This window comes from Protopterus annectens, chromosome 6.part0 (genome assembly GCF_019279795.1).
Source record: "Protopterus annectens isolate FY-2018-M chromosome 6.part0, PAN1.0, whole genome shotgun sequence".
Classification (NCBI taxonomy): Eukaryota; Metazoa; Chordata; order Ceratodontiformes; family Protopteridae; genus Protopterus; species Protopterus annectens.
The window spans coordinates 1,163,869,295-1,163,878,174 of record NC_056737.1 but is presented as its reverse complement, the minus strand read 5'-3'; positions in this window follow the sequence as shown (position 1 = coordinate 1,163,878,174).

Here is an 8,880-nt window from a genome sequence, read left to right as displayed (position 1 = left end):
AGGTGAGGGATATGCTAGGCTATGAATCACACCAACACCTTATTTATATGTTGATGAAGGTTTAGTTCCCATAAGGAGGTATTTGAGGTACCATTTGTTTTGCAAAGGAACAGGAGGTCAAATATGGCTGGATCTTTCATGGCTCAAAAGGCTACACAGATTCTCATGTAGAAGTCTATAAAAGACTGAGTACAGATGGAGGGCTACTAGTCTGTCCTGATCATAGGATCATAGGAGGTTACTAGGCTAATAGCCCTAGGGACCTTACAAGCCAAGCAAAGTTAACTCTTGTAACCAAGAGTGTCTTTTATGAGTAGACACCGAATCAGCACCTATTACTCCTATCTAAGAGGGATATAGGTGGAACCCCTACGGTGAATTTATGGTTTCCCATCCAATCATCTAAATTACACTTAAATAGGGTCAACAAGGGACTCTGCTTAACATAGACTGGAAGTCTGTTCCAGAGATGAAGTAACCTTTGTGAGACAATTCTCTCCCTCTAGCAAGACCTATTGATGTCACATATCAGGATAAGGTCCCTTGAGTGTGTGACACGTGTACCATTTGACTTACAAATGTGTAACATTTCCATTATGGCAGGGATGGAGATTGCCTTAAATGCAAGGCACAGGTCACCTAGGAGCAGTCTGTATGACACAGAGTAAAGAGACAGTGATTTCAGTCTGTCCACATATGAGATGTGCTGGAGACCCTGAATTTTCTTTGTAAGAAACCTTTGTGGTCTCTCCAATTGCTGCAGGTGCTAGGAGAGGTACATACCAAAGGCAGCATTATACTCTATTATTGGCCTGATGAGGGAATAGTACAGGGGGATTATAACATTCTATTTTCTGGACTAATTTCCTTACTTATGAGGTGGGCAATATAGAATGCCCCTCTAACTACTGTGGAGACATAGTGATCAAACGTAAGGTTGCTGTTAACCTGAGTGCCCAGGTTTCTCACCAATGATTGCATGCTTAAGTTATTGCTACTTATGTAGCATTTTGCAGGAACATCACCCTTACTGAAGGGGATGATGATACATTTTCTTGCAATGAGTGTACCAAAGGAGATGATAATGCATTTTCTTGCAATGAGGTTAAGTCCAAAGCATTGGCACCAATCATTAGTCTATGCAAGTCCTTCTTGCAAGATATTGACAACATTAGGGGACTGAATGACTGCTCCTAGTTTGCAGTGATCGGCAAACTTTGTCAGCCACAGACCTTTTTTTTTTTGCCTGAACTTTGGAGAAGTAAATTCTGAACAGTAAGGGGCCAAGAACTGACTCCTGTGGAGCACCACTGGCTACTGGTCTGCTGGAAGAGGTAGAGTCTCTTATTTTGACTGCATGAGTTCTATAGGTGAGCCAGTTTGCATCCTACCTGACAATATGTGGGTTGATATCCATCTAGGTGAGTTTATCAATAATGCCTGAGTGGGGGATGGAGTCAAAGGCCTTGGCTAAGTCCAGGTAGGCTGTATGCACAATTTTACTCTCGTAAAGGCTTTGGCGACTGTCTTAAAGAAGTCCACCAAATTTAACAGGCACAATCTCCCTTTGACAAAGCCAAAATGGATAGGGTTGAGTGTTTGTAGATTACCTATATCTTTGTTAATAAGGTTCATGATGATACGCTCCATGGCCATGCAGATAAGGCTGGTTAGGCTTATGGGTCTATTGTTCCTGGGGTACATGGATGTACCCCCTTTATGCAAAAGGATGACTATACCGGTACTCCATTAAGCAAGGACAAAACCCATACTAAGGCTGTGGTTGAACAAGGTACCCAACGGTTTTGCTAATTTCTGTTTTAATCCATTAAGAACGCAGACTGGGATGTTGTCTGGTCCCACTGAGTCTGTGTTTTTAGCCTTGGAGAGGGCATTTAAGACTTGCTTCTTGGAGATACTAGGTGGGGGACAGGTGGTAGGGATGCTTTGTGGACTATGTGGCAGGGACAGCAGAGTGAAGTTTGCACTAAACTTGTCAGCCAGCAAGTTGGCTATATCCACTGGTTCTGTATATGTAGTACCATTAACTACAAGTTCTGTGCAAATCTGGGATTTTCCTTTGAGGTTTCAGATGTAAGTAAAGAATGCCTTATGGTTTTCCTTAGCTAGACATGATAATTTGGATATATAAGTAGCTTTAGAGGACTTTATAAGATGTCTTATTTGCCTATTTAAGTTGAAGAAGGAGTGCTTTCAGGTTTGAGACCATACCTTCCTCCTCTTAGCAGCAATTTCTTCCTCTTGTTGTATAGCCTGTTAATGGCTGATGTCCACCAGGCAGGTTTGTTCTTCTTTGAGGATTTTGCTTTGGTCCTATAAGGTATGACAAAGATAATCATACTGTAGAGATGTTCATGTAAATAATTAGTGTATATCCCAGCATAGGTAACCTCTCCATTAGTGAGGGGACATGAAATATAGCTATTTATACCTTCATGTAACAGGTCATAATTGGCCTTGGAGAAGTTTTTTAGTTTGGTTGCTGCTGGGGGGGCATCTAATGTTATTGTTACCTCCAACGAGACTGATTTGTGGTCAGACTTCACCAGGGAGGACAGCACACTTGGGGTGGTACAACAATCTCCCATGTTGGTGAGCACCAGATTCAGAATGTTTGAGCCCCTTGTGGGGGTGTCAACCACATGATCTGGGGCATTGGAGTTAACCTTTGGATGAGGGTGTTAGTACACATATAATTAACCCAGTCAATGGATGGGTAATTAAAGTCACCCAAAACCAGGATGTTTGATTATAACTTGATCGACTCAAGTAGATCGAGGTAGGCTGAGTGTGTGTTATGGTTCATGGAGAGGGTCCTATAGCTGGTAGTGATTTAAACAGGGGTCTTACCAACAGTTAATTGCACTTGTAGTAATTCATGGGAATCACTCTGTTTAACCAGTCTAGAGGTGTATTTGTCTTTTATACACCACCTCCCTTATTTCTCACAGCTTCAGTTTGAGGTCTGAACATGTGGAAGGAATTAACCCAGTAAGGCTCGGGTGCTTTCCACAGCCTTAAACCAGGTGACTGCATGGATGTCAATATCTTTCAAAGTAAGGACAGCTTTCAGTGAGTGCAATTTCAGATTTAGACTCCTAGTGTTGAGCAGCATAACCCTGAGTTTGTTTCTTGATGGTCTTATTATGTTGGAAGTTTTGTCCTTGTGACACTGCCTAAAAAGGCACTTTGAGGATGGCAAGAGCCTTAGCCAGTAACCAAAATGCCAGAGGCGACAGATGAAGACCATGTCTGGTAAAGCATTGAGGGCTGTTGGCCATGTCATCCCAGGCTGACAAATATTGGATCCCCTAAGAATGACACCAGAAACTAAGTCAATTATTGAACTCAGTCATTTTTTGTTTGTATTAAGGCAGCGGTGGTGGTGCTGCGGTAGCATTGTCACCTCACAGTAAGACGCTGTCCGGTTCGATTCTCAGCTAGAACGTCTTCTCCGTGGAGACATGCTTGAATGGGCGTACCTTTGTTGAAGGTTGTGTGTCAGGCCTGGTAAGCCAGTATGTAAAAATCAACTGCCAGTCATTAGCAGACCGGAGTTCCGCTGTGGCGACCCCTAACCGGGAAAAGCCGAAAGACACAAAAAATTGAGGCATTATCCTGGGTGATGGCAGAATGCTGCTTAAGGCTAGGTCATACCTGCCTGGGACACATAATCAGAGAGCTCAATCATGTAGCTGTTCATATAGTCCAGTGAGGTACATCTCAAGTCATTCACACCAACACGGACTATGATGGAGCCATAACAGTACCTGTTGTTGAGAAACTTCAGTGTGCATGTGATGTGTTGGATCCTGGCACCTGACAGACAGCTGACTGTAACCTTTTCATTATCCAGCCTAGTGAGAGGGAGATCTGTGTGTCTTAGAATGGAGTCACCTATGACTAAGATGTTTGGTTTTGTGTTTTGCCTTAAGGGTTTGTCTGGTGAGACACTGGTGCATGAGCTATTATGTCTACTGTGTTAGGAGAGGATGCATTAAGTGAGATGTGCTTGTGTATGGGAGGTCTGTGATGTTTAGGTAGGTTTTGATGACAACTTCTGCTTATGTAGGTATGAGTGTTGTTGGTTTGGATGGTGAAGGAGGTGAGGTGTATATGGTGACAACCTGATCTGTATCAATAGTACTGACAGATGTATGAGAGTGCATGGATTCTAGGTTCTTAATATAGATGCATTTCTCACATATTGAATTTGCTTGAACTAGAAAATGAGGGTTATCAGTGTATATGAGGCAATTGCTAAATTACCTCAGGATGCCCATGTTGACCAAGCTGGCTAGAGAAGGTATGGGAAATTGTCCATCCATAGTGCAAGGTAAATCAATGTGGTCAGTACAGGAAGAGGACAGGAAGGACCAGGTAAGACATATGAACAGGAGAACAGATCTAAATAAGGAAGGGCTATTGGGTGAGACTTATGATGGCACCTCAGAGGCTACGCTTAGTGTTCCACCTGATGGTGGAGCACTACAGCGAGAAACCTCAGAAGGAGCACTAACACTGTGCTAATGAAAATTTGATAAGCAAGATGTTTGCATTTATAACTGTCAACAGTGTCCATCCCTGCACAACAGTGCATGATGGTGCACTACGTGCAAACAAGAGCAGAAAAGCTAATACAAGGAAACTGATGAAAAAGCTCAAACTGAGCCCTGAACCAGTAACCTTTAATTAGTTAGTCCTACTGTACTTCTCCTGCCATGAGGGTACGGGGGGGGCTTCTCCAAAAAAGGTGTCCTGATTTTTAGTGCTAGGTCCACAGTCAGAACTGGATTCAGCCAGTCTGAATCCAATCTATGCTACAGCCAACTGAAGTGCACCGGAACACAAAGTAAAAAACAGAAACACTTTTTTTTCTTAAGTTAAATAAGTAAAAAAATAACACAACAGAAACAGCAGTTGGTGTGAAATATAGTCAAAGTGCAGCAAATGCAGCAGTAAAAATAAACTTAGCATTCGTAGTTCTAAAGAGAAAAGCAGCTAATACAAGGAAAGTGATGACAAAGCTCAAACTGAGCCCTGAACCAATGAAAAAGCTCAAATTAAGCCCTGAATCAGTAACCATTAATTAGTTAGTCCTACTGTACTTCTGCCATGCAGGTACAGGAGGGCTTCTCCAAAAAAAGTGTCCTGATTTTCATTGCTGGACCCACAATCAGAACTGGATTCAGCCAGTCTGAAGCCATCTATGCTTCACAAGAATTTATACTCAGATTTACATGTCATCTAATAATATCTACATGGAGAGTAGTGCCAAAGGACTTAGCCATAACCAGATATGCTGTAGATACTGTACAACTACTACCTGCCAAAGGACTTAGCCCTAACCGGATATGCTGTAGATACTGAACAACTACTACCTACCAAAGGACTTAGCCATAACCAGATATCCTGTAGATACTGCACAACTACCAGCTATCCTGTAGATACTGCACAACTATTACCTGCCAAAGGACTTGGTCATAATCAGATATGCTGTAGATACTGCATAACTACTACCTGCCAAAGGACTTAGCCATAACCAGATATGCAGTAGATACTGCACAACTACTACCTGCCAAAGGACTTAGCCATAACCAGATATGCAGTAGATACTGCACAACTACTACCTGCCAAACAACTTAGCCATAACCAGATATCCTGTAGATACTGTACAACTACTACCTGCCAAAGGACTTAGTCATAACCAGATATGCTGTAGATACTGCACAACTACTACCTGCCAAAGGACTTAGTCATAACCATATATGCTGTAGATACTGCACAACTACTACCTGCCAAAGGACTTAGCCACAACCACATATCCTGTAGATACTGCACAACTACTACCTGCCAAAGGACTTAGCCATAACCAGATATGCAGTAGATACTGCACAACTACTACCTGCCAAAGGACTTAGTCATAACCAGATATGCTGTAGATACTGCACAACTACTACCTGCCAAAGGACGTAGTCATAACCAGATATGCTGTAGATACTGCACAACTACTACCTGCCAAAGGACATAGTCATAACCAGATATCCTCTAGATACTGTACAACTACTACCTGCCAAAGGACTTAGCCATAACCAGATATCCTGTAGATACTGCACAACTACTACCTGCCAAAGGACTTAGCCATAACTACATATCCTGTAGATACTGCGCAACTACTACCTGCCAAAGGACTTAGTCATAACCATATATCCTGTAAATACTGTACAACTACTACCTGCCAAAGGACTTAGGCATAACCAGATATTTTGTAGATACTGTACAACTACTACCTGACAAAGGACTTAGCCACAACCAGATATCCTGTAGGTACTGCACAACTACTACCTGCTAAAGGACTTAGCCATAGCCAGATATGCTGTAGATACTGCACAACTACTACCTGACAAAGGACTTAGCCATAACCAGATATCCTGTAGATACTGCACAACTACTACCTGCTAAAGGACTTAGCCACAACCAGATATCCTGTAGGTACTGCACAACTACTACCTGCTAAAGGACTTAGCCATAGCCAGATATGCTGTAGATACTGCACAACTACTACCTGACAAAGGACTTAGCCATAACCATATATCCTGTAGATACTGCACAACTACTACCTGCCAAAGGATAAAGTCATAACCAGATATCCTCTAGATACTGTACAACTACTACCTGCCAAAGGACTTAGCCATAACCAGATATGCTGTAGATACTGCACAACTACTACCTGCCAAAGGACTTAGTCATAACCAGATATGCTGTAGATACTGCACAACTACTACCTTCCAAAGGACTTAGCCATAACCAGATATGCTGTAGATACTGCACAACTACTACCTTCCAAAGGACTTAGCCATAACCAGATATGCTGTAGATACTGCACAACTACTACCTGCCAAAGGACTTAGTCATAACCAGATATGCTGTAGATACTGCACAACTACTACCTTCCAAAGGACTTAGCCATAACCAGATATGCTGTAGATACTGCACAACTACTACCTGCCAAAGGACTTAGTCATAACCAGATATGCTGTAGATACTGCACAACTACTACCTGCCAAAGGACTTAGCCATAACCAGATATGCTGTAGATACTGCACAACTACTACCTTCCAAAGGACTTAGTCATAACAAGATATGCTGTTGATACTGCACAACTACTACCTGCCAAAAGACTTAGCCATAACTAGATATGCTGTAGATACTGCACAACTACTACCTGCCAAAGGACATAGTCATAACCAGATATGCTGTAGATACTGCACAACTACTACCTGCCAAAGGACGTAGTCATAACCAGATATCCTCTAGATACTGTACAACTACTACCTGCCAAAGGACTTAGCTATAACCAGATATCCTGTAGATATTGCACAACTACTACCTGCCAAAGGGCTTAGTCATAACCAGATATGCTGTAGATACTGCACAACTACTACCTGCCAAAGGACGTAGTCATAACCAGATATCCTCTAGATACTGTACAACTACTACCTGCCAAAGGGCTTAGTCATAACCAGATATGCTGTAGATACTGCACAACTACTACCTGCCAAAGGACTTAGCCACAACCAGATATCCTGTAGGTACTGCACAACTACTACCTGCCAAAGGACTTAGTCATAACCAGATATGATGTAGATACTGCACAACTACTACCTGCCAAAGGACTTAGCCATGACCAGATATGCTGTAGATACTGCACAACTACTACCTGCCAAAGGACTTAGCCATGACCAGATATGCTGTAGATACTGCACAACTACTACCTGCCAAAGGACTTAGCCATGACCAGATATGCTGTAGATACTGCACAACTACTACCTGCCAAAGGACTTAGCCATGACCAGATATGCTGTAGATACTGCACAACTACTACCTGCCAAAGGACTTAGCCATGACCAGATATGCTGTAGATACTGCACAACTACTACCTGCCAAAGGACTTAGTCATAACCAGATATGCTGTAGATACTGCACAACTACTACCTTCCAAAGGACTTAGTCATAACCAGATATGCTGTAGATACTGCACAACTACTACCTGCCAAAAGACTTAGCCATAACTAGATATGCTGTAGATACTGCACAACTACTACCTGCCAAAGGACTTAGTCATAACCAGATATGCTGTAGATACTGCACAACTACTACCTTCCAAAGGACTTAGTCATAACCAGATATGCTGTAGATACTGCACAACTACTACCTGCCAAAAGACTTAGCCATAACTAGATATGCTGTAGATACTGCTGCTACTACCTGCCAAAGGACTTAGTCATAACCAGATATGCTGTAGATACTGCACAACTACTACCTGCCAAAGGACGTAGTCATAACCAGATATCCTCTAGATACTGTACAACTACTACCTGCCAAAGGACTTAGCTATAACCAGATATCCTGTAGATATTGCACAACTACTACCTGCCAAAGGACGTAGTCATAACCAGATATCCTCTAGATACTGTACAACTACTACCTGCCAAAGGACTTAGTCATAACCAGATATGCTGTAGATACTGCACAACTACTACCTGCCAAAAGACTTAGCCATAACTAGATATGCTGTAGATACTGCACAACTACTACCTGCCAAAGGACTTAGTCATAACCAGATATGCTGTAGATATTGCACAACTACTACCTGCCAAAGGGCTTAGTCATAACCAGATATGCTGTAGATACCGCACAACTACTACCTGCCAAAGGACTTAGCCATAACCAGATATGCTGTAGATACCGCACAACTACTACCTGCCAAAGGACTTAGTCATAACCAGATATGCTCTAGATACTGCACAACTACTACCTTACAAAGGACTTAGTCATAACCAGATATCCTGTAGATAC